The 25,044-nt window shown below is 43.0% G+C and overlaps 1 protein-coding gene across 4 annotated transcripts in view; it reads left to right on the top strand.

Moving 5' to 3' along the window:
* Positions 1 to 21,077: 21,077 nt before the first annotated feature.
* Positions 21,078 to 25,044, top strand: part of SH3TC1 (SH3 domain and tetratricopeptide repeats 1) — a 53,921-nt gene continuing 49,954 nt past the window's right edge. For all 4 annotated transcript variants that reach the window (XM_026648065.1, XM_026648066.1, XM_026648068.1 and 1 more), the window contains exon 1: positions 21,078 to 21,177. The gene's annotated coding sequence lies outside the window, so the exon portion shown is untranslated. The remainder of the gene's footprint in view (positions 21,178 to 25,044) is intronic.

Genomic DNA, 25,044 nt, shown 5'->3' on the forward strand with positions numbered 1-25,044 from the left:
CCTGAGACAGAACCCCCAACAAACCTACTACACGAAGTGGCATTGTTTATGAAAGAAAGGAAGATGTGGAGCTCTCGCAGCCAGCTAGTTTTTTCTGACGTTTTTGGAAGATATGTTTACTCATCCTACTGATGTCTTTGAGGGAATTAACAGGCAAGGCAATTATTCTGCACCACCACTGCTCAATTTCACATAACTGCATCATCTTTTTTTTTAAGCTCCCCCCCACCCAGATATATTGTCTGAGACCTTCCGGGAAGACCCATGGCAGAGTATTGAAGCGTAAGACCTGCTACATTTATTGCAATACTTTTATTTTCTTGCAGTTTCAACTAGAGGGCAGTAATAGGCTGGAATTATTCCAATCAAGTGCAGACTTGCAGAGAAATGTTTTAAAGGACGCAGTTGTCTGCTGTGTTTCGTGAAGTCAAAGTTACCAAGGAAAGATAGTGTCTATACCTCTGGAAATTTAGTTGACCATAGAGATGTTAAACCAGATTTACAATAAGAGCACCATATTCTGAGCCATCATGAAAGATTACATGACACCTCCACCACTATAATTTACAGTCATTCAACTTTTACTAAATGTAGGAAAATTAAATGTTGCATTAAATATTACAGTATCTCCTGAATGAGAGAGATAGGCATTTTTAGTGAGTTGAAAAAAAAAATCATATGATAATGGGAAGGCAGACTTCTGGGACCTTTCATTCCCATTGACAAGCCAGATATCCTATGAAGCTTTGCAAGAATTCATTATTTGCACATATGGGTCAAATTCAATATTGGCCTGAACAAGTATAACTCCACTGATGTCAATGCAGTTAAGCCAGCAGTAATATCTGGCCATCTATTTCTAGATTGCACATGGTACAAGACAAAATCTCTTCCCTGGAGAACTTCTATTTCTTATCGATTTAGATTGCAAGTGGGGGAGGAAAAAGATTCCTATTTTATAGAACTGATGCACAGAGAAGTTAAGAAGCTTGCTCAAAGTTACAGAGGAAGTCTGTAGCAGAGCCAGAAATTCAACCTGGATCTCCTCTGTCCCAGTCCAGTGCTTTAACTATAAACCCATTCTTCTCCTATCTAGAAGTAATTCGAGAGAGGAAAGTAAGTGTGGGCATTTTTCTCAAAGGTTGTGTATCAGAGAAACAACACTTGACTGAGAAAGCATCACATAAGAACATAAGAATGGCCATACTGGGTCAGATCAAAGGTCCATCTAGCCCCGTATCCGGTCTTCTAACAGTGGCCAATGCCAGGTGCCACAGAGGAAAGGAATAGAACAGGTAACGATCAAGTGATTCATCCCCTGTCACCCATTCCCAACTTCTGGCAAACAGAGGCTAAGGACACCATCCCTGCCCATCCTAGCTAATAGCCATTGATGGACCTATCCTCCATCAACTTATCTTGTTCGTTTTTGAACCCTGTTATAGTCTTGGCCTTCACAACATCCTCTAGCAGGGAGTTCCACAGGTTGACTGTGCGTTATGTGAAAAAATACTTCCTTTTGTTTATTTTAAACCTGCTGCCTATTAATTTCGTTTGGTGGCCCCTCGTTCTTGGGTTATGAGTAGGAATAAATAACACTTCCTTATTTACTTTCTCCATACCAATCATGATTTTATAGACCTCTATCATATCCCCCCTTAGTTATCCCTTTTCCAAGCTGAAAAGTCCCAGTCTTATTAATCTCTCTTCATATGGCAGCCGTTCCATACCCCTAATCATTTTTTGTTGCCCGTTTCTGAACCTTTTCCAATTCCAATATATATTTTTTGAGATAGGGCAACCACATCTGCACACAGTATTCATGATGTGGGCATACCATGGATTTATATTGAGGCAATAAGATATTTTCTGTCTTATGATCTGTCCCTTTCTTAATGATGCCCAACATTCTGTTCACTTTTTTGACTGCTGCTGCACATAGTTGTCTGAAAACATTCACTCAATCTACAATGACTCCAAGATCTCTTTTTTGAGTGGCAATAGCTAATTTAGACCCCATCATTGTATATGTAGAGTTGGGATTATATTTTCCAATGTGCGTTACTTTGCATTTATCAACATTGAATTTCATCTGCCCAGTCACCCAGGATCCTTTTGTAGCTCTTTGCAGTCTGCTTGGGACTTAACTATCTTGAGTAGTTTTGTATCATCTGCAAATTTTGCCACCTCACGGTTTACTCCTTCTTCCAGATCATTTACGACTACGTTAAATAGGACTGGTCCCAGTACAGACTCCCAGGGGACACCACTATTTACCTCTCTCCATTCTGAAAACTGACCATTTATTCCTACCCTTTTAACCAGTTACCAATCCATGAGAGGACCTTCCCTCATCCCATGACAGCTTGCTTTGCTTAAGAGCCTTTGGTGAGGGACCTTGTCAAAGACTCTGAAAATTTAAGTACACTATATTCACTGGATCCCCCTTGTCCACGTGCTTGTTGACCCCCTCAAAGAATTCTAGTAGATTACAAAAAACATGTTTTCACCAAAGGGAAATCATGCGATTCTTCCCCAACAAATTATGTTCATCTATGTGTCTGGCAATTTTGTTCTTTACTATAGTTTCAACCAGTTTGTCTAGTACTTAAGTAAGACTTACCAACCTGTTATACATCACTCTACATAACATCTTCTGGAGATAACCCTACTTATTAGCAGCCGGATCTGAGGACGTATATTGATGAAGACAAAAATCAGTTTTTTGCACAGACTTTGAGGACTGAAGCCATCTGCTGTGCCATCAGCAATTTACTTTTCATGGTTTACATGAAAGGTCTAGGCCTGACAGATTAACCCTTGAGTTACTGGCAGCTCATTTACACACCCAAGAAAGTGAACAACCATGACGCAAATCTGGACAAGCTTTTCACCTCCTGTCAATTTTATCCTTTCCATACAGGCTCCCACAAGAACCCTCCTTGTGACTCTAGGGTATGAAATCTGTGTCCGCACTGAATTGGATCATGTACTAATAAGTCAAAATGCCAACACTCTACAAAGAACTTTCACACTTGTTACACTGTTGAAACTGACTCAGATGACTGTCATTAATGCCCAGATCAAGATAAATCTGCAGCCTCAAAAAGACGGACTGTTATACCCTCATCTCTAAGAGTGGGGATTTACATGCCTAAATCCCTGTACATCAGGTTAAAGTGTCCAAGAGGCACCAAAGGCAGATATTAGTGAGATTCAACATCAAATAATATTCATTTGAGAATTTACCATGGAAGTGATAAGAACAAGGAGAAACATTCAGAAGGGCTATGACATGTTTCAAACAAGGGCAGCAGCAACTGCCAGCAAAACTCTGAGATATGACAGAGCACTGGCACCCTTTGTTGAATGAATGTGATAATGCAAAACTCCTTGGAGCGTGAAGACTGGTGTGATTCCATGGCTCGTCTCTTTCTCAGTAAATATTAGTTACATTCAATAACAAACATTTACCTGCACATGCTCAGGAATGTAATTGTGAAGATGACGAAGAGCAGCTGCATTTTTTTTTTTGACAAAGAGAAAGAGATACTGTGGCAACAAGGCAGTCAGTTGTCATCTAGTTCAACAAAAGTCAATCAGCAGCAAAGAAAACTTGCAGAAACAGCTAAACAAGAACAAAAACAAAGTCCATGCTATGGTCTCAAGCTGATTAAGCAACTTTGGGCCAGAGATGCCCATTTATTAAACAATTGTAATGAGGTCTCTAGGCACTACCAGTACAATTGTCAAATAAATACAAATAATTGATTGAAAAAAATGCGGTTAATCTTATTATAATAATATTCATGGAATAGGCTTATATCACAAGCTGATTATCATTTATTAGTATTGTGGTAGTATCTAGGAGCCCCAGTCATGGACCAGGCCTTGTTGTGCTAGGTGCTGTACAAATGCAGAATAAAAAGTTGGCCCCTTCCCCAAAGAGCCTACAATCCAAGTATAAGATAAGAGACAACGGATGGGTGGATACAGACAGATCAATGGGGGAGCACAAGGAGACAATGAAGCAATATTAGACCTGGAACTCTGGTTAGGGAAAGTTTCAAAATTTGCCATTTTTTGCAGGCACTTATGAGGCATGGAAAGTTTCAGCCCAAAAGTTGAATGTTTAGGGAAGTTATGTGTTTATGAGAACAGGGGATTATAATAGACACCATTTGCAACCTTAGTTATAAGCTATGAGTGATGCTTCGCAGGAGCACCCAGGCCTACGAGGCACCTTGCTACCACATGTCCTTAGTGCACGGAACCTTGTCTGTGTCTGCTGTGAGTCAGCTCCCCAACTTCATCGGCCCTGGGCAACACAAGCACTCCCCTCTAGGAACTGTAGGCCTTGCTGTCACCCTGCAGGTTAACAACAGGCACACTCCAAGCCCCGAGCATCTCCCAGTCCACATGAGTCTTTGTCTGGTGACCCTTCAAGTACTTGGCAGAGCACATTTTTAAAAACAGGCATTTGGAGAGGGCTGACGAGGGTGGGGTGGGTATTTCTGGAGGGAGGGACAGAAGGATGGGAATTTTGTTCTATTTTCCGTGGAAGGGTTAGTGGGATTGCTGTATCTTTATTGTTTCAAGACTCTACTGCTTACAAAATAGTATGAGTAATGTTGTAGCTATGTCGGTCCCAGCATATTCGAGAGACAAGGTGGGCGAGGTAATATGTCAGAGCATCACAGCTAAATACAAGATCGAATAGTAGTTAGCACATATTCTTAGGGACCATTCAAGGTGAAATGGCCCATTAACACCCCTATAGTCATTGGACAAAATGGAGGGGTAGTGTAGCCACTATGACGGGGTCGGCAACGTTTGGCACGTGGCTCGCCAGGGTAAGCACCCTGGCGGGCCGGGCCAGTTTATTTACCTGCTGACGCAGCAGGTTCGGCTGATTGCGGCCCTCACTGGCCGCGGTTCGCCGTCCCGGGCCAATGGGGGTGGCAGGAAGCTGCGGCCAGCACATCCCTCGCCCACGCTGCTTCCCGCCACCCCCATTGGCCCGGGGCCGCGATCAGCCAAATCTGCCGCGTCAGCAGGTAAATAAACTGGCCCGGCCCGCCAGGGTGCTTACCCTGGCGAGCCGCGTGCCAAATGTTGCCGACTCCTGCACTATGACTACAGGGGTATTTAGCTCTGACACTCTGAGTACCTTTCCCAGGTCTGAAGAAGAGCTCTGTGTAGCTTGAAAGCTTTTCTCTCTCACCAACACAAGTTGGTCCAATAAAAGCTATTATCTCACCCACTTTGTCTCTTCGTACTATTTTGTCAGGTGCCCAGTGTAATGAAATACCAAATTGTATTATATGGCTCAGCCACTAGGTGGCACTGTGTGTAACATACCTTAACTAACCTCCTTATCTCCAGACTGATTCTTGCCTGCATATTTATACCTGCCTCTGGAAATTTCCATTACATGCGTCTGACAAAGTGGGTATTCACCCACGAAAGCTTATGCTTCAATACATCTGTTAGTCTTTAAGGTGCCACAGGACTCTTTGTTGCTTTATACCTTATTTAAGTTCACAACAGCTATACCGGGGTGGAGCATTAATGGATCTTAAGGTGAACACATCTGGTGTGCATAAGCAAGCTCTGTGACCAGTCCATATCTGGTACAGAAATACATGAGACCCAGAGCCTCCTCTTTGTATACTTCCAATCTAAATATATTGTGCAATGTCAAAAAGCACAAAAGACAGGCTGATCCAAGCTATCAACAAGAAAGAAAGAAGTAATCTTATTTATTATTTACATTAAGTGAAGAAAGTAGACAGCTAAACTCAGGAAAATACGTCCAATTAAATTGCAGCAGCCAGTTATGGAGAAATCTTACAAATCTCAAACATTCAGAGACAATGGTGGTCTGGATAGAACATGGGCCTAAATGCTGGCTTGGTCCAAGCAAAGAAGGGGAGCAGACACAGTTCATCGTCTGAGAGAATTGTACTGGCCATGGCACTGTACTGTGAGAAACACTTAACTGCTACTCCTTAGAGATTACCCAGGCCAAGGAGTTAAAGGCTCATTAAGTCATTTTTTCCACAACCTCCACCTTGCACATCAGTGCAGAAGGAGACAGGATCAGGAACATAAATTTTAAGAGAGTAAAGGTTTGGACAGTATTTTGGAACATCAGCTCATATCCCTGTGCAACTCAAACGGAATACTGTGGGCTCGATCCTCCACCCCGTTACACCAGTCTTAGACCATTTTAACTTCATTGAAAACAATGGTGTCATGGGGTAGAGGGTCAATTTGTGTCTGTTGCTCAATTCAGGGTTCAGTCATCATCTAAAATGTTATATGTGGCTAGACAATCATCCAAATTCTGGGCAATTCCATCAGCAGCTTTACAACATCAGAAGAGGACCAGACTGTGTACTGCGATTAAAAGGGGCAATTCTAAATAAGAGTGTATGATACATATTGCAGAAAAACCACCCAGTGAACACAGCTAAGAAACACAAAGGTAAGATACTTTTTTGGTCACTAGTATCAATTGGACACAAAGCTTAGCGTCGAAAGTGCATTTTAAGAAAGGGAGACTAAGATTCCTCTGTATGATTGGATCACAAAGCAAGAATGAGCAATCTTCATGTTGTGAAAGGTAATTCTAGTGTTATGCTAGCATACCCTTCATTAAAAAGCCTAGAAAATCTAAATCCATAGTAGCATTTTCTTTCTCATTTTAATCCTTCTAGTGTTTTTCTAAAATTAGAAAGCAGTTGTTGGTACAATCTTTGGATACAACAACAGGATACGCCATATCTTGACTTAAGTTCTACACTAAGTTAGATGCTCTAAATAGATTGCTGCAATATTCTCTCTGACCAACATGGAAAAAATTACACTCATGCATGGTGGAAAATACTGACAATAGCTATTCATTATTCCCCCAGGATTCATTAACATCTGAATGACGGATACGTGCAGTACATCTGCTGCAATACCATCAACTGTGATCTCATCAGATCTCATGGAAAATAGACTTGAGCCATGGCGAATACAAAAAACTCAAGTGCTGCAGGAAGTAGTGCTGACAATTTAGTTGGTGTCACTCTTCTGTCTGTGTCACTATGTGAACCAATACCCAAACATAGTACTGGGTTGACTGTGCTACTGGAGAGGATGCAAACCTGAAGTATTGACAATTTCTAGTTATTGAAGATTCCAGTCGTAAGAACAGGAGTGTAAACCATAGTATTATGGCCAAATGTCAATGTAGGTAATTACATTCTTCCTACATAGAAACTCTCCCTTCAGTTTTAAATGGCTAAAGTACTATCTGCTTTCTGTGAAAAATGGTTGGGTAGCATTCCCATGCACTGTTAAACAGTTACTTTGCTCTTTCTCAGAGGTGATTGCAATGATGCATATGCATACATGCACACGATCCTATCACTTATTTTGCCTCAGATTTCTCGACAAAAGCCAATTGCCATAAAATTTAATTTTTTTAAAAAGGGGAACGATATCCCCTATGTTAAGTGAATTTTAACCTTGGTGGGGCTCAAGAACAGCCTTCCTTCGGGCTTGTCCGGACAGGATCTTTTTCTCTGTTCTACATCACTTCCATACTTGTGGCACCTTGGGTCCTGGTAAGCACAGCCATGGTGCTGTCAAAAGCCCTGGGGTGAAATCCTGACCCTATTGAAGGCAGAATTCCCATTGACTTCAATGGAGCCAGGATTTCACCCCCAATGTTTCAAAGGCAGTACAGAGAGCCTGAGAAATCTTACAAAAGCCTGAAGCAGGTATGGCCTTGTGAGGCTAATTAAAATCAGTCATGAAACTCCCACTGACTTTAAATTTTAAACTCTTTAAAAATATATCTGTCTAGTATGATAAGATTAAAATACATTGCATACATTGTATGTTTTTAGCAGCCTGCTTCAAAAAGCTACTGAAGCCAGTAGAAAGACTCCCATTGAGTCAATGGACTTCAGAACAGTCAAACGTCTTTCTCCTAGAGCACCCTCTATGGGGAGAAGCATGGGATACCTCAAGATGATGGACCCTCCGCATGCAGCTCCTGAAGGAAGGCCTGAACCCCAGGGGTATGTCCACACTGCAATGTAAGCCCAGGGTTTGAACTCAAGCCTAACTCCACCTCTATCTACACACAAATCGTGCTAACCCACGGTTCGAATCCAGGACCCCCCAGACATGGAGGATCCGGACCTGAGTCAAGCTGGGACCCAGGGTTCAAGCCGTATTGCTTTGCAGTGTAGACGCAGCCCCACTTGACTTGTGCTCTGGGAATCTGTCAAAAGTATCCCACAACCCCTCAGACCGACTTTCTTTGTCCTCTGGACAGTCAAGTTTTCCCACACTGCACCAGGAACAAAAGGGTAGAGCAGCTACATTTTAAGAGGGTGCTAGGCAGTATGGCATATGGGTAATTGTACTCAGGACCACACAATGCAGCGTAGATGGTGGAACCCCAGGTTGGGATCCAGAGTTCAACAATTCCTAACCTAGGATTACAAATGAGCATAGATGCTCAAGTCCTAAATTAGCAAACCCAAGGTCTGCTAACTTGAGTTTACTTACGCTGGGCTCAAGTTTGCAGTGTAGACATACCCCAAGTGACTTTGAAAGATGAGATACTGGAGTCTCATTACTTTGGCTATAACATGAAACAAATTAAGGTGGTTACTGGGCTGTTTAGACATGACTGACTTAAATGGAGAATCAGGAAACCAATGGTCCAATCCACGAAACTCCTGCTTGGCTGCTGCCTAAGCTGGAGCCTAAACTCATTTCCACTGTAAAAGTTCCCTAGTCAACTAAGTTTTACGCCATGGGACATGTGCTCTATTGCCTCCCTTTAGGCACCCACCTAAGTCACAGAGCAATTCACAAACCAGGGGAAAGCAGGTGCTTACCCACCTTAGTCATGTGCGGGGCCCAATCTGGTAGGCAACCTCAGCACCTGGAGCCCATTCAAAATCCAGCCTGGGGTGGGGGTGTCTGCCTTATAACTTTTATCCCAATGGTTAAAGCACACACCTGGCATGTGGGAGACCCAGGTTTAATCCCCCACAACTCTGCTAAAGGGGGAGAAAGGACAGGAGTCTCCTACCTCTCAGAAGAGCGCTCTAACCTACCACAAAGCTATGGGATAGTCTGAGATGGGGCTCCTTCACTCTATCCTGCTGAAGCTATTCCACTGTGACTAAATAATGAAAGAGTGACTGGAGCAGGGGGACTGGATCCTGGGTCTCTCACCACCCTGTTGTGTGCCCTAACCATTAAACTCCAGAGTGACTTTCACATGTTCTCTCTTTCTCTGGCCCAATGACTATTTAAGTATTTATCCACAATGGTTACCACCACTCACTGAAATTTGGCCCAGCGCCCCCCACCCCCCCAATCATGATGGAAGGGCTGCTGGCCGGCCTAACCCTGAGCAGCATTGCAACCCTGCAACAGCCAGAATGGGGACAGGAGTTGTTACTATGGGGTGAGTACGGTGCATGCTTGGTCTCCCACCCACCCTCAGATTCCACTCGGTGATAATTTTTTTGGAAGGGTATGGGGGGACCTCAGTTTCAGATTTTTCTCCAGACCCCCCAAAGCCTCTATGTGGCCCTGCTACCACCACTTCCTCCTCCTCTCCAGCCATTTTGTGTGAAGCAAGACAGGTGCCAGCCTTATTCCTGCAAGAAATGCCTTCAGTACCTAAGCTGCCTGGCTCCAGGCTGCAGGTTCCCCTTTGTGCATTGCTAGAGGAAATAGGTACCTCCCTGCAGGCACCCAACTCCAAGAGAGGGGAGCAGCCTGTCAACATTCCTCTCATCAGCTGTTCCCATTACCTAGCTTAGATCATTCCCCACCCAGCATGCTGGCTTTTGTGGATGGCAGTCTAATGCACCTATCTCTCCCCATTCGTTGTATAGGGAGCCGAAGCACCTAACTCAGGTTTTGCGAATCACAGTGTTGTTCCTGTGATTGTCTAAGCACCTAGAAGTTGGTGCGTTGCAACTCAGAGTGACACAATGCTTAAGTCCCTTCCTGGATCCCACCCACATTTTCTCATTTGAGGTCAGAGCATAGGGCTCACTGTACTGTACATGTCAAAACCTCTTTGTGCCTACAAGGTTCAGACTGTTGGTAGCTACTGCTTGTGGGAGAAAATACATTAACAAGAAAAATGCAATCTAGAATACAGTACATTTTGCCTAATACTGTCAATATGAGGGAAGAGTTAGACACAGAGCTAAGTGGCTGCTGCTTTTTATCAAGCAGCCATGCAATTCCAGAAAAGGTCATCCTGTACTCAGAACCCAGCGCTTCTCTATTTCTGTTTTCAGCCCTACCAATTCATCACTCAGGCACAGGTGGACACAGCGTCCCTACACTCTGGGGAGCTGAAGAAAGCACTATAAATTGCCCAGATGAAGGGCCTTATTAAGGGAAGAGCCTTGGTTAACATCCCTTTTTAAAATGAGGATACAGGAATTAAATCACATTTTGACAACAATAAATTTGATACTCGCATACCAAGCTTATTTGAGAAACACAACAAACCAAAACAATCTTCAACCAAGATGGTATATACCCCCCGCTTGATGTCTCCATTAGTACCCACAAGCAGGTGCTTTCATTCAAATCCTCTCCTTATCATCAAACCTGCTGAGAAGCTGAGCTTTTAAATGGAGAGCTAAGTCACATGACTACCTCAGTCCCATGGACTCTTACATTTCCTTTAAACCACATAAAACATAATGACAAACTACACAGTGATTCCTAGTGGGGTGGGGGGGGAAGTATTTAAATTGTTCCATCAGTCCTTATGGCAGTATTTAAACTTCTACCCAACTATGTTTAGAACATTTCATAGCATCTCCCCTCCCATACTGAATGGTTTGGTCCTCTCTTGAAAGGTCTTTATTTCACCAAAGCCATTTATAGGGGCTCTGTTATTCTAAACAGAAGAGTACTGGCCCAATGTTTTACTGTGCCTCAGTCCTCTATCCTATAAATCTAAACTCCTGGTTCATTGGGTGGCTTTATGATCCCAGTTTCCAGGAGAAGATACAAGGGGACTAGCTTCCTCCCAGTGGGTTTCCAGATTTACAGGAGCTGGGGAAAACTAAATTTTTCAACTATTTTTTGTAGATTAAACCCCCCTGAGTACACTGAGCCTTCCTCCTTGTCCACTGAAATCCAGAGATAAAAGATTTTTCTCTATTTGTACCATCCAAGAATTCATGTTTATTTAAAGAAGGAGGTTACCCCCTTGGAAAGGAAAGGAGTATACTGGAAAGCAAGCAAACAACAGAATTTTGCTGAGCAGCAAAAAAGGGGGAAAAAGACATTACATCTTCCAACAGGTAAGTCTCTACCATTTATTTTTATCCTGAGCTTTGTTGGTGGAGGCTACTTTAGCTGGCTTCACCCATTCTAATACAATAGAAACCATAGGTGGGGTTGTAACCCTATTTAAATGTCAGCTGAATATTAGGACCAGGGCCGGCTCCAGCATTTCTGCAGCCCAAAGCAAAAAAAAAAGCCGCGATCGGCGGCGGCAGTTCAGCGGCAGGTCCTCCTCTCCTAGAGGGAGTGAGGGACTTGCCGCCCCCGAATTGCCGCAGGTGCCGCCCCTCTCCCTTGGCCGCCCCAAGCACCTGCTTGTTAAGCTGGTGCCTGGAGCTGGCCCTGATTAGGACCTCTAACAGTGCAGGTTTCTATTAGTACTGTGTTGCTTTGTTAGCCTTGGACTCCGATCCTGAATCCTAGTATTCAACTTGAACTCATTGACTTCTTGGCCTGTAGTTAAAGTGCTGGAAATGCTAAAAGTGAGCCATATGGGCGCATAATAGCTAGCAGGAAGCTTTGAGAGACATACAGCATGTTGTCTTTCCTGCTGAGGAATAACAACATACATTAGTAACATTGGTAATCTGAAGTAAGTTTAACTATTATTGATAAAGCTAGGTAAACATCTTCAGAGCAACAACAATGTATTGTAACAGCTGGGTGCTTTGAGTCAGCATTTCCCTGCAGACTACAGGGCGACTGCATTTCCTTAGAACTGGACCAGAGTATGTTTTTCTCTTGGTGTTTTCTGTTTTTACATTCTGACCCAGATTGCAGAGCCAGCTTTTCATTTTGCAAGAGCTGGGGGAAGCTAGGCTATCTTGATTCCGACAAGGAAGAGGAAATGCTGACACAATTTGATGCCAAAAGATTTTAACCCCTGAGCTGATGTGACCGGTAGTTTCTGTTCAGGTGTAACATGCTTGTTAGAGTGAAGCAATTCTGGAATCTAATCTTCTTAAAAAGTGGAATTTAAATTTAGAGTAATCCAAGTGTTAAAATGATAACCTAGGACCATGATCCTGCAGACCTTTCTGCATTCCAGGAATCCTACTGAAGTCAATGCAATTATTTAGGTGAGTCAGGACTACTTACTGGATAAAAGGCTGCAGGATCAGGTGCATGCTTAGGGTATGTCTACACAACAAAAGCTGTGCACAGGCCAGCCTACCTGAGCTAGCTTGACTCTAGCTAGTGCACATAGTGACAGTAGTAAAGACAGTGCAATGTGGGCTTCAGTACAAGTAGTTTAAACCTGGCACAGACCTTGGGTATGTACTCTGCTCACTAGAATCATAGAATATTAGGGTTGGAAGAGACCTCAGGAGGTCATCTGGTCCAATCCCCTGCTCAAAGCAGGACCAACACCAACTAAATCATCCCAGCCAGGGCTTCGTCAAGCCTGTGCTGAAGCCCACGCTTTTATTATTATCCGTGTTAGCTGGATTCAGACTTGTTCAGAGAAGTTAGCCCATGCACAGCTTTTGTTATATAGACATGGCTTTAGCAGTTGTGCAATACATCACATCTTCAAAGCGCTATACATATATTAGCTAATGAATGTTTACAATCCAGATTACATTATTTTTGGGGATTATGCATCCGCAACTGGGAGAAAATGAGGGACTAATCAGACCAAAACTATGCAAGAAGACAAAACGGTCTTAAGCACATTTCAAAAGCTACTGTGTCCAGCATATACATAAAGAACTAGCATGACTGCCATGTTAAAGTGACATATGCTCATTTAACTACACAGTGCATTGGGGGAGGACAAAGTTCAGCGACCTCAGGAGACTGCAGATACCATGAGATTGGTATTTAGAACTGCACAATTTTCCCTGCAAGTTAGAACATACACAAGGCAGGCAAGAGCAGGCCACTCAGCCACAGTTCTAAAGCTCCATTATTGGCACTTGCGTTAAAGGTTCTCAGCTGTTATATATCACATGGTGTCCTTAACTCAAAATGTCCTTCCTTCTCGTGGTTTAAATTAGGCTCTTAAGGCCAAAACCTGCCCTCCTATATATATCTCACCAACTTCAGTGGGACTGCCTGGGTGTAATTGGGGGTAGAACTTGGTCTTTAAGTATTAACACATTATATTATATTATATTATTTATTATATTTATTTAAGAGGCACTGCTGAAGAAAACCCTAAAGCCTTCAGCCAAACGTGCAGCTGCAGTGAAGCAAGCAAACAGGATGCTGAATAGCAATGCCAGAGAGAGACAATGGAAATTAAAGGAAATATCTTGTTTCCATATGAGACGTCTTTCAACTTCCTGGCAGCTTCTTTCAATCATCCTGAAAAGATCCAGGACAGCTAGACAAAAACAGGGGCATCACATTTGCATCTAATTATGTTTATAGTTATGAGAGAGATCAAAGCACCAACAGAACCTATGCCCCAATGTGAAGGAATCCGAATAGTTTCTGCAAGTCATGCAGCACCAAATTCCTAGGACTTTCAAGCTGAAGCATAAAGGATATATGCAATTCCTAATGTACCCGGTTTGTGCTTTTTCCTGTTTGTTACAATGCATTAGTCTCTGGGGTTATTTAATGAGGGCAGGTGTAGAGGTATTGAATTGTCTCTGTGTAGTGGTGTTTTTAAAAGGCTACAGAAGGTCAAGGGCCGGGGCCAGTTTTAGATGTGTTCATTCCCTAGGCACAAACCTTTCCATTTCCCCACTTCCCTCCAGCTGCACATCTTGAGTCAAAAGGCACTGTTTAAATTCCATTGAGAATACCACAATGTAGGGTGTCCACCCAAAGGAATCTAAGAACAATTACAGGCATGTACAGCAGGATGAACAATAACGGTACCATCTTCTGGGATATAAACCACAAGAAAGGCTGAAGAAACTGGTGATTCTGATGCTGGACTGGGATTAAGGAAATTTGGGTTCAATTCCTGGTTCTGTCATAGACTTTCTGTGTGAAATCTGGCAAGTAATTTAATCCCTGCCTTAGTTTCCCTGCCTGTGAAATAGGGTTAATAATAGTTGCCTACTTCACAATGGTGTTGTGAGGATAAATTAACATTTATGAGGTGCTCAGATAATACAATGATTGGAGCCATAAAAGAAACCTAGGGAGAGACTTTGCTGTTACTCACAACAGTCATAAATTTGAATTTGGATTAGATTTGCACAGTTACAAAAGAAAACAATACATTTAATCCAAATAAAGGAACCAATTATCTCCTCGGTCCTTTCCTAGAATCCCCAATAATGTGACTTGAAATGAGGGGAGAAACTGCCCCCAAATCTTCAAAGAAAACAAAAATGTGCCAAAAAAGGCTTAAATATTTGCAAAATTGAAGGGAAAATAGTTAGTTTAAAATATATTATTTCCTGCTAAAGAGCACAACAGTGCTACGAGTTAATTTAAAATGTAATGACTTTAGCACAATGTGTGTTATGCAATCTCATATGATATTATTATGCAATATCATACAGTTAATGAAGTTCTTGATGGAAAAGACTATCCTGTGAATGGTAGTCTTGACTGTGCAAGGATTTAAGTAGTTTCCAGTTCCATTGATTTCACTGGGAATGGAGGATATTCAGCATATTGCAAGGTCAGAATATAGATGCCTATTGTTATCATATTATAACAATGTTTATAATGCACACTATCACAGCATACAACAATCAAAATAACTCTCATTTATATGTTGCTGCTGTAGCTCACTTACAAAGTTCTGAAGGAAATGTTAGCTTCTTAATAAACAATCTTAGTTATGATACTTCCTAATATCTGTTAGGTATTAGCAATATTATAAGCTCTCACAATTGTGCGATTAATTGCGCTGTTAAACAATAATAGAATGCTATTTATATACATATTTTTGGATGTTTTTCACATTTTCAAATGTTGATTTCAATTACAACACAGGATACAAAGTGTACAGTGCTCACTTTATATTTTTTATTATAAATATTTGCACTGTAAAAATAAAAAATATTATTTTTTCAATTCACTTAATACAAGTAGTGTAGCGCAATCTCTTTACCATGAAAGTTGAACTTACAAATATAGAATTATGTACAAAAAATAACTGCATTCAAAAATATAACAATGTAAAACTTTAGAGCCTACAAATCCACTCAGTCCTACTTCTTGTTCAGCCAATTGCTCAGACAAACAAATTTGTTTTCGTTTTCAGGAGATAACGCTCCCCACTTCTTGTTTACAATGTCACCTGAAAGTGAGAACAGGCATTCACATGGCACAGTTGTAGCCAGCGTTGCAAGATATTTATGTGCCAGATGAGCTAAAGATTCATATGTCCCTTCATGCTTCAACCACCATTCCAGAGGACATGATGATGATGTGTTCTGCTCGATTACAATCCAAAGTAGTGCAGACCGACGTATGTTCATTTTCATCATGCTACCAGCAGAAGGTTTATTTTCTTTTTTGGTGGTTCGGGTTCTGTAGTTTTCGCATGGGAGTGTTGCTCTTTTAAGACTTCTGAAAGCATGCTCCACACCTCGTCCCTCTCAGATTTTGGAAGGCACTTCAGATTCTTAAACCTTGGGTCGAGTGCTGTAGCTATCTTTAGAAATCTCACATTTGTACCTTCTTTGCGTTTTGTCACATCTGCAGTGAAAGTGTTCTTAAAATGAACAACATGTGCTGGGTCATCACCTGAGACTGCTATAACATGAAATATATGGCATAATGCAGGTAAAACGCAGAGCAGGAGACATACAATTCTCCCCCAAGGAGTCCAGTCACAAATTTAATTAACGCATTATTTTTTTAACAAGCATCATCAGTATGGAAGCATGTCCTCTGAAATGGTGGCTAAAGCATGAAGGGGCATACGAATGTTTAGCATATCTGGCACGTAACTACCTTGCAATGCTGGCTACAAAAGTGCCATGTGAACGTCTGTTCTCACTTTCAGGTGACACTGTAAATAAGAAGCGGGCAGCATTATCTCCTGTAAATGTAAACAAACTTGTTTCTCTTAGCGATTGGCTGAACAAGAAGTAGGACTGAGTGGACTTGTAGGCACTGAAGTTACATTGTTTTGTTTTTGAGTGCAGTTATGAAAAAAAAAATCTACTTTTGTAAGTTGCACTTTCACCATAAAGAGATTGCATTACGGTACTTGTATGAGGTGAATTGAAAAATACTGTTTCTTTTGTTTATCGTTTTTACAGTGCAAATATTTGTAATTAAAAATAATATAAAGTGAGTACTGTACACTTTGTATTCTGTATTGTAATTGAAATCAATATATTTGAAAATGTAGAAAAACATCCAAAATATTTAATAAATTTCAATTGGTATTCATAGAATCATAGAATATCAGGGTTGGAAGGGACCTCAGGAGGTCATCTAGTCCAACCCCCTGCTCAAAGCAGGACTAATTCCCAACTAAATCATCCCAGCCAGGGCTTTGTCAAGCCTGACCTTAAAAACCTCTAAGGAAGGAGATTCCACCACCTCCCTAGGTAACCCATTCCAGTGCTTCACCACCCTCCTAGTGAAATTTTTTTTCCTAATATCCAACCTAAACCTCCCCAACTGCAACTTGAGACCATTACTCCTTGTTCTGTCATCAGGTACCACTGAGAACAGTCTAGATCCATCCTCTTTGGAACCCCCTTTCAGGTAGTTGAAAGCAGCTATCAAATCCCCCCTCAGTCTTCTCTTCTGCAGACTAAACAATCCCAGTTCCCTCCACCTCTCCTCATAAGTCATGTGCTCCAGCCCCCAATCATTTTTGTTGCCCTTCGCTGGACTCTTTCCAATTTCTCCACATCCTTCCTGTAGTGTGGAACCCAAAACTGGACACAGTACTCCAGATGAGGCCTCACCAATGTCGAATAGAGGGGAATGTTCACATCCCTCGATCTGCTGGCAATGCCTGGATGAATGGACTATAATTATAGCCCTACTTACACAGCCCAAAATGCCGTTAGCCTTCTTGGCAACAAGGGCACGCTGTTGACTCATATCCAGCTTCTTGTCCACTGTAACCTCTAGGTCCTTTTCTGCAGAATTGCTTCCTAGCCATTCAGTCCCTAGTCTGTAACAGTGCATGGGATTCTTCCATCCTAAGTGCAGGACTCTGCACTTGTCCTTGTTGAACCTCATCAGGTTTCTTTTGGCCCAATCCTCTAATTTGTCTAGCTCCCTCTGTATCCTGTCCCTACCCTCCAGCGTATCTACCACTCCTCCCAGTTTAGTGTCATCTGCAAACTTGCTGAGAGTGCAGTCCACGCCATCCTCCAGATCATTAATGAAGATATTGAACAAAACTGGCCCCAGGACCGACCCCTGGGGCACTCCACTTGAAACCGGCTGCCAACTAGACATGGAGCCATTGACCACTACCCGTTGAGCCCGACGATCTAGCCAGCTTTCTAGCCACCTTATAGTCCATTCATCCAGCCCATACTTCTTTAACTTGGCAGCAAGAATACTGTGGGAGACCGTACCAAAAGCTTTGCTAAAGTCAAGGAATAACACATCCACTGCTTTCCCCTCATCCACAGAGCCAGTTATCTCCTCATAGAAGGCAATTAGGTTAGTCAGGCATGACTTGCCCTTGGTGAATCCATGCTGACTGTTCCTGATCACTTTCCTCTCCTCCAAGTGCTTCAGAATTGATTCCTTGAGGACCTGCTCCATGATTTTTCCAGGGACTGAGGTGAGGCTGACTGGCCTGTAGTTCCCCAGATCCTCCTTCTTCCCTTTTTTAAAGATGGGCACTACATTAGCCTTTTTCCAGTCATCCGGGACCTCCCCCGATCGCCATGAGTTTTCAAAGATAATGGCCAATGGCTCTGCAATCACATCCGCCAACTCCTTTAGCACCCTCGGATGCAGCGCATCTGGCCCCATGGACTTGTGCTCATCCAGTTTTTCTAAATAGTCCCGAACCACTTCTTTCTCCACAGAGGGCTGGTCACCTTCTCCCCATACTATGCTGCCCAGTGCAGCAGTCTGGGAGCTGATCTTGTTCGTGAAGACAGAGGCAAAAAAATCATTGACTACATTAGCTTTTTCCACATCCTCTGTCACTAGGTTGCCTCCCTCATTCAGTAAGGGGCCCACACTTTCCTTGACTTTCTTCTTGTTGCTAACATACCTGAAGAAACCCTTCTTGTTACTCTTAACATCTCTTGCTAGCTGCAACTCCAAGTGTGATTTGGCCTTCCTGATTTCACTCCTGCATGCCTGAGCAATATTTTTATACTCCTCCCTGGTCATTTGTCCAATCTTCCACTTCTTGTAAGCTTCTTTTTTGCGTTTAAGGTCGGCAAGGATTTCACTGTTAAGCCAAGCTGGTCGCCTGCCATATTTACTGTTCTTTCTACACGTTGGGATGTTTTTTTTCCTGCAACCTCAATAAGGATTCTTTAAAATACAGCCAGCTCTCCAGGACTCCTTTCCCCTCATGTTATTCTCCCAGGGGATCCTGCCCATCAGTTCTCTGAGGGAATCAAAGTCTGCTTTTCTGAAGTCCAGGGTCCATATTCTGCTGCTCTCCTTTCTTCCTTGTGTCAGGATCCTGAACTCGACCATCTCATGGTCACTGCCTCCCAGGTTCCCATCCACTTTTGCTTCCCCTACTAACTCTTCCCGGTTTGTGAGCAGCAGGTCTAGAAGAGCTCTGCCCCTAGTTGTTTCATCCAGCACTTGCACCAGGAAATTGTCCCCTACACTTTCCAAAAACTTCCTGGATTGTCTGTGCACCGCTGTATTGCTCTCCCAGCAGTTATCAGGGTGATTAAAGTCTCCCATGAGAACCAGGGCCTGCGATCTAGTAACTTCTGCTAGTTGCCGGAAGAAAGCCTCGTCCACCTCATCCCCCTGGTCTGGTGGTCTATAGCAGACTCGCACCACAACATCACCCTTGTTGCTCACACTTCTAAACTTAATCCAGAGACTCTCAGGTTTTTCTGCAGTTTCATACCGGAGCTCTGAGCAGTCATACTCCTCTCTTACATACAATGCAACTCCCCCACCTTTTCTGCCCTGCCTGTCCTTCCTGAACAGTTTATATCCATCCATGACAGTACTCCAGTCATGTGAGTTATCCCACCAAGTCTCTGTTATTCCAATGACATCATAGTTCCTTGACTGTGCCAGGACTTCCAGTTCTCCCTGCTTGTTTCCCAGGCTTTTTGCATTTGTGTATAGGCACTTTAGATAACTCGCTGATTGTCCCGCTTTCTCAGTCTGAGACAGGAGTCCTCCCCTCTTGCATTCTCCTGCTCGTGCTTCCTCCCGGTATCCCATTTCTCCACTTACCTCAGGGCTTTGGTCTCCTTCCCTCGGTGAACCTAGTTTAAAGCCCTCCTCACTAGGTTAGCCAGCTTGCTTGCGAAGATGTTCTTCCCTCTCTTCGTTAGGTGGAGCCCATCTCTGCCTAGCACTCCTCCTTCTTGGAACACCATCCCATGGTCGAAGAATCCAAAGCCTTCTTTCTGACACCACCTGCGTAGCCATTCGTTGACTTCCACAATTCGACGGTCTCTACCCAGGCCTTTTCCCTGCACAGGGAGGATGGACGAGAACACCACTTGCGCCTCAAACTCCTTTATCCTTCTTCCTAGAGCCACATAGTCTGCAGTGATCCACTCAAGGTCATTCTTGGCAGTATCATTGGTGCCCACGTGGAGAAGCAGAAAGGGGTAGCAATCTGAGGGCTTGATGAGTCTCGGCAGTCTCTCCGTCACATCGTGAATCCTAGCTCCTGGCAAGCAGCAGACCTCTCGGTTTTCTCGGTCGGGGCGGCAGATAGATGACTCAGTCCCCCTGAGGAGGGAGTCCCCAACCACCACCACCCTCCTCCTCCTCTTGGGAGCGGTGGTCGTGGAACCCCCATCCCTAGGACAGTGCATCTCATGCCTTCCGATCGGTGGAGTCTCCTTCTGCTCCCTTCCCTCAGATGTATCATCTACTCCACTCTCCGCATTAGTACCTGTGGAGAGAACATGAAAACGGTTGCTCACCTGTATCTCCATTGCTGGTACATGGACACTCCTCTTTCTTCTTCTGGAGGTCACATGCTGCCAATTTTCTACCCTGTCCCTCAGTACCCTCTGCGCAACCTGCTCCAATTCTTCAGAACGTTGTGCCTGTAGAAGCATAGCCTGACGTCTGTCCAGGAAATCTTCATTTTCTCTTATGCAACGCAGGATCGATACTTGTTGCTTCAGACCTCAAACCTTCTCTTCCAACATGGAGACCAGCTTGCACTTGTACAGACAAAGTCGTTTCTGGTGCTTAACAGTGCGATTTAACACTGTGATGAATCGCGATTAATTTTTTTAATTGCAATTAATTTTTTTTGAGTTAATTGCGTGAGTTAACTGTAATTAATCAACAGGCCTACTAATACTTTGCCCAAACCCAAACAAATTAAACAAAGTCATGTATTCTCTGCCTTAAGGACTACTTATTACTATATGTTTGTATAGTGCCTAGCACAATGGGTTGGGGCTTCCAGGTATAGGAGGTAATAAATTTCAGCTCTTAAGAGCAAATGTATCTGACTGAGGCTTTCAGTATATTTCTGACATATTTTCCTGCATGGCAAATTGTTAGTAGTTCAATGCACTGAGCTTGCAATCGTGAGCATTTTAGAAAAGGAGCATTTTAGAAAAGGAGATTCAGTTAATGGTCAACTTTCTGTTAGTTCATATATCCAAGCTGGGCTGTTCAACCAACAGGAAAGTAAAAAGGTCAAACAGGAAGGGATGGATCGGGAGTCAGTTCCGACCAGAGCTGTGGAAGGCTGAGATCTGCCTGCAGTTCACCAGAATGTTAGAATAGAACAAATCAGATTTGGAAAAGGTAGGAGAAATATTATGCTTCATACCTGAGTATCTAGCTGTATTTAGGCTGTTTGTGTTGTAATATTTGATTGTTGGACTCTACTATGTCTGAAAAAAATGTGAGCAACTGAGGGGAATGATTTTAGTAGCAGAGTAGCTTAGTGCATGGTTACAGGGATAGATTTAAAAATAAGTGTAATGGTAATGGGTTGTAGTAATGAATTTCAGCAGTGACATTTATGGACATTTTTATGTGATGTGGTTTTATTGCTTTTGTCAAGAATCAAGATGTTTCTGTTCTTTGCTTTTTGTTTTCTCTTCTCTTCTCTTCTACAGTATATTCAGAATAGGCCAAACTTTTTCAAACCTAAGCACCCAAAAGGAGGGACTTTGATCCATATTTAGACACTTAAAAATGACCTGGTTTTCAGAAGACCTGCAGTGCACAAATGGTCACTTTAAGTTAGATGCCTAAATGAGGATCTGAATCTCTAATTTTTAGGTGCCAAAGTTTGAGAATTTTGAACATAGGATAAATTTTTCAAAAGCATTGAAGTCGCATTTTCAGAAAGGGGCATAGGCAATTAGGTGCTTTTGAAAATGTCAACTATGCTGCAAACAGTAGCATTGTTTGTGTTTAATCTGTCAATGAATAAAAGCCCTAATGAGCTTTCTGAAGGATAGCAAGTTTAAAACACATATTTTAATTAAATTAATTAAGGATTTCCATTCCACCTCCCCTTAACTCGAGCACTGAGTTTCACAAGGTGCTGTTTCTGTGTAGTAGGGTAATACACTGAAATTGTTACATTTTTACTATATCTAAGTACTGAGAGCATAATACGTTGGATGGAATATTATTATTTTGATTTACAATTGTAGCACCTAAAGGAAGGGATGGATCGGGACCCTATTGTGCTTGAGTCTGTACAAGCACCTAATTAATGACAGTCTCTGCTATAAGGAGTTTGCAGTCTAAAAGACAAGATGAAACAGGTAGTGAAACAAACAAATTCAGAGAGAAGTGGGTGAGAAGGAAGTAGCAGCTTTCATAAAATCACAATGGCAAAAACGTAAACCAACGTATATTGCTGTAGCCATGTAGGTCCCAGGATATTGGAGAGACAAGGTGGGTGAGGCAATATCTTTTATTGGACCGGAACCTGGACCTGAATATTGGACATGAAGAGGAGCTGTGTGTAGCTCAAAAGCTTGCCTTTTTCACCAACAGAAGTTGGTCCAATGAAAGATATTACCTCACCCACATTGTCTAACCAAAGTATAGGACGTCTTGAAAATGATGCAAATACTAAGGGAACGTAGCAGGATTCAAAGAGGGATTGGATACTTATATGGATAACAAAACTAACAGTTAATGCCAACAAAAAGTATTTGAGGGGAGAGACGCTGTATGTTTAATGTTTTAAACCAATCTCTCATTATTAGGATGAAGGGCAGATTATACCTCCTCATCTACTGTGGAGTTTCTTGCGCCTTCTTCTGAAGCACCTTTTGTTGGCCACTGTTGGAAACAGGATACAGGACTAGATGGACTGCGGGTCCAGGGCCGGCTCCAGGCACCAGCTTAACAAGCAGGTGCTTGGGGCGGCCAAAGGAGAGGGGCGGCACCTGCGGCAATTCGGGGGCGACAGGTCCCTCACTCCCTCTAGGAGCGAAGGACCTGCCGCTGAACTGATCGCGGCTTTTTTTTTTTTTTTTTGCTTGGGGCAGCAGAAATGCTGGAGCCGGTCCTGTGCGGGTCTGATCCAGGAGAGCAGTTCCTATGTAGGACTATGTTACTATACTGTTCACTTAGCAGGACAGATAGCAGGAACTGAATGGCTCAGGGGCTTTAGAATGGGATAATGCGAAGGAAGCATAGCCTTGCTGTCTGCGGGTCAGAGTCTATAGTGTGGATTAGCTGTGCCGTCCTATTCCTGGCACCAGTTAGACCAGTCTGAAGACTTGTAATTTACAAGAGCTGCCCGTGGGCCCCAAGAAGCTCCTCTGAGATAGCTGGGGCATAGAGAAACTCCAGCTACAATCCCTTTCCCTCAGACCATGTCCCCTGTGTGGGGATGTGGCTGCAAAGGGATGTGCATAGGAGCAACAAAGGTGATTCTGCACCATCCAAGCATTCCCCTAGGTGTGAAGAATCCTTCAGGGGCAAGTTACGCCAGCCTTAGGGCTGCTTTGAACCACTGAGTGGCACAGGGCCGCTGAAATGGGGCTGAGGAACTGGTTCTTGGTGTCAGGTGGCTTGGGTTATGTTCTTGGCTCTGGTACTGATTTCCTGTGTGAGTCTAGGAAACTCACTTCTCTCTGCGTTGGTTTCCTCCTGTGTAAAACTGGGATAATAAATTATAATAGTTATCACCTCACAGGGATGTTGAAGCTAAATAAATGAATGTTTAAGTGTGTTGGAATCCTCAGGTGGAGCTTTCTAGGCCACCAGCTCCAACCTGGCCTACATTAGAAATGGCTTCCTGGTGTCCTACGCAAAATAAATGGGAGTCCCTCCCAATGCAGTTCCTAGTTCTAGTTCCACATTGGAAGACACACCACTAGGCAATAGGCAATAATGTTAGCCTCAGCGAAGGGGCAGTAATGGCCTCCTTTCTGACCATAAAAACGTAAGGCTTCTCAACTTTCTCACCTCCGAGGTGTACCTTGCAAGTCACGTTTGATGCACAGGGCAATAGACAGCATCTTGCATTGCCATTTTCTATGCTGTAACTGTTTTGTGGAGACAGTCAGAAAGTTTTAGTTTGCTTGCTCCTCCATCTACCACTTCACCTAAGGAGTAAATTCACTAAATCAAAATGGTGGTGATGGAAAACCGTAAGTCTACTCTGTAACTCTTTACTATTTTCTTAAGCTTTTTTTAAAAAAAGTTGCAGACAGAGTTAGCCTGATATTTTCCATTCCCCTATCTGTTTTGTTCCACTCTGTGGTGTTTTAAAGTTGCTTAATAGCAGCTATCCAGATACTTTTAAAAGGAAGTGGCAAGGGGGAAAAAGATTGCGGGAAAACAGAATTGTTCCATTTATCTTACTTCCAACAGGAAAAATAATGCCTTCCTTTCCCTGCCTGTCTACACTGAACAACTCTCAAATCAACATGGTTGAGAGCCATGTTAACAAGCTGTACCTAATGCTCAGGAGAATATCTATGGCGTTCTGAGCTACACATGCCAAAATAGGCTGTTGATAGTGGCTCTCTGGCAGGCCAACCTGTTCGGATGAAAGACTGATGTATCTTGCTGAGAAAGCTGATAACAAAACCCAACCTCTAGCTCTACATTAGGATGTCCAGCTGCTATCTGTGCTCTGTTAGTACTGATGCTCATGATAGGCTTTGCAGCTAGGAAATGAGCATTTGTATTATTGTAGTGCGTAGTCAGATCAGAATTCTGGTATGCTAGGCACTGTACAAACAGAATAACAAGTTCCTGCCCCAAAGAGCATCCCCAGGCCAGGGTGCCACAGCTTTTAAGGAAGGATATCTCCTGTTCTCCCCACATGAACTCACTGAATGAGGAATAGGCTCCTATTCGGAGAGAGACAGAAAGCCCTTGTAGCTTCCATGGGCCAGCATTCTGTGACACCTATTGGCTTCTAGATCAAGGTTCAAAGAATATGGACTCCTGCTATAGTAACTGTTGGTTTATTCCCAAAAAAATCTGTCTAATAACTTCATTTTAAAAAATTCAAATGCACTGACAATAGCTGATTATAAAGAAACAAATTCATTCAGCATAGGAATTGCCATATAGCACCAGACCCATGGTCCATCCAGTGCAGCATCCCATGTTTGACAGAGGCCAGAACCGGCTGTTTCAGATAAAGGTGTAATTAGTATCCCACAGTAAGCAGTTGTATCCCCA

This window comes from Terrapene carolina, unplaced genomic scaffold (genome assembly GCF_002925995.2).
Source record: "Terrapene carolina triunguis isolate 2854851 unplaced genomic scaffold, T_m_triunguis-2.0 Scaffold66, whole genome shotgun sequence".
NCBI classification, from domain to species: domain Eukaryota; kingdom Metazoa; phylum Chordata; order Testudines; family Emydidae; genus Terrapene; species Terrapene triunguis.